At 37.3% G+C, this 2,258-nt stretch overlaps 1 long non-coding RNA gene across 1 annotated transcript; it reads left to right on the top strand.

Moving 5' to 3' along the window:
* Positions 1–207: 207 nt before the first annotated feature.
* LOC123966206 lies at positions 208–678 on the top strand. The gene is made up of 3 exons (XR_006823920.1): positions 208–285; positions 419–487; positions 612–678. It is a non-coding gene; the product is annotated as an uncharacterized LOC123966206 (long non-coding RNA).
* The last annotated feature ends 1,580 nt before the right edge of the window (positions 679–2,258 follow it).

The following is a 2,258-nucleotide window of genomic DNA, read 5'->3' on the forward strand; positions in this document are numbered from 1 at the left end:
TTAATTTAAACTAACTAGTTCAGTTTGTTCAGGCAGTGGGAGGATTAGAGGACATTTCCAACAACGTTTCCTTATCAGTGAGTTTTTTTTAAGGGGTGTGTGAGTCTCAGCTTTTAGTAACTTAATTATTGTTTAAATTCAACATCCTGTTATTCATGAATATGTCAATATGTTAATCATGATGTCAATGTTGTTTTTTATTTTAAGAATGTCAAAACGCAAGTACAAATTGAACCTAACAGCACAATTAAATTACCCCATGCAAGACTAAAAAGAGGACATAATGTAAGTAATTCCATGAGAAATAATTATTGTAATGTGTAGGATAATAATTATTCAAAGGATTAATAACTTCAGTCTTTTACCTGATGATCTGCTTTAAAGATGGTAGATGGTTAAAATTGTTTTATTTTTTCAGGCATTGCTCTTCACAGATGACTGCAGATTTGATCTTGATCAAGGAGGATCACACACTGCAGATGTTGAGGTGAGAATTCCTGTATGTTTTCATATCGCAATGTATATCGCAGAAAAGAAAATATTGCAGTGTCATTTTCCAAAATTGTGCATCTCTAATTGTGTTTATGCGATCTTTTCTTCATATTGTGCAGACCATGTCTACATCTGGCCACTTGAAGCTTACACAGCAATCTGATCCAGATCACACGGCTGATCAGGTGAGCTCTACAACCAAACCGTGGGTGCGAGGTTGTCGGATGCTGCCAAAATGTTTTTCTAAATTAAACTTCTGTGTGTTTAGGCCTTGCCCTATGCAGAATACAGCTTCTGGATCAGATTCACACACTGCAGATGTTGAGGTGAGAGAGTAATATTCTCTTTGTGGCAAGTGGTCATTTTCCACTGTGCCTTACCACTTTTAATACTGTGTGATTGTGCCATCTCTTCTTTATCCTGTGCAGACCATGTCTCCATCTGGCCATCTTGATCTTCAATTGGATCCAGATGACACAATGGTGAGCTCTTCTACCAACCACATCTGAGGGTTGTTTAAAAAAGATTGTCTGTTAAGCCAGCTTAATTTCAAATTCTACTTTATAAAGTAGGTTGACCAGGTTCCATGGAAAAGTATTGTTTGGACTAGTCTAATCCTGGTCAAGCTAGTTATGAGGCTTAGCTTCACCTCAGACTCATCCAGTGCAACAATCTACCAGCAGTCCAGCCTGTATGACTCTCCATATTCCAAGTTCTTCCTAGTGAAGAGCTCTGTGGATCAAATCATACAAGTTGCAAGGATTTGAAATTAAGCAGAATTGAGATTCCTTATAGCAGCAGGGAAAGAAGCTGTTTTTAAACTGGATTGTTATGATGGACAAGGACCTGTAGCTCCTCCCAGAGGGACGAGGCATGTGAATGACACGAAACAGTTATACAGTTGAGGCCAAAATTATTAAGAATTATCGAACATTTTCCTGAAACTTGATATATTCAAACATTCAACAATGCTATTTAGTAGCTTTTGGTACATTTTGTAATATAAAATAAATTATTTATATTTATTTTTTGTTTTATATCAAATATAGTGAAAAACGGGGTGGTCAAAAATATTAGTGAATTTTTGCTTTCAAAACACACCTAATTAAACAATCAGCTTCCTAACAACAACTGAGCATTTAATCAGCATAAAATGACTCCAAGGAACAGGGCACTCATTATTATTATTACACATTATTGAGAGGCTACTGAAAAGTCTCATAGCTCATGATAAAGGGAAGGCATGTCCAAGCGTTTCCCAGTGTCTAGAACCGCTGTATGTTGCCTCATTGCCAAGTAGGAGACAAAATTCTGTAAGAAACAAACCTAGGGGTGGTCATAAGCGCAAGATTTCAATAATTCTGGAGGGGAAAATAGTCAGAAATGTCAAGAAGCCACATGGATGTTGCTTATGTTTAGCGAAGAAACCCTAAGAACCCAGTCCACAGTTCAACATGGTGGTGGGAGCATCATGCTGTGGGGCTGTTTTGCAGCCTCAGGCCTTGGGCAGGTGTATAGCATCATGAAGGAAGAAAATTATGTAGAAATTTTGAGGAATAATATGCAGAAATCTGCTCGTAGTCTATTCTTAGGTTGTCGCTGGGTCTTCCACTGGGGCTAATAATTTTGGCCTCAACTGTAGGTCAAAAACTTCACCAGGTATTGTTTTTATCAAGTTTGAGTTAGTCTGTCATATGAAAAAGTTAAATCCTAGTTCAGTTTCTTCAAGTTTAAGTAGACGTTTTGGCTTTGTTCAATAATAATCG

This window comes from Micropterus dolomieu, unplaced genomic scaffold (genome assembly GCF_021292245.1).
Source record: "Micropterus dolomieu isolate WLL.071019.BEF.003 ecotype Adirondacks unplaced genomic scaffold, ASM2129224v1 contig_12921, whole genome shotgun sequence".
In the NCBI taxonomy this organism is placed as follows: Eukaryota; Metazoa; Chordata; class Actinopteri; order Centrarchiformes; family Centrarchidae; genus Micropterus; species Micropterus dolomieu.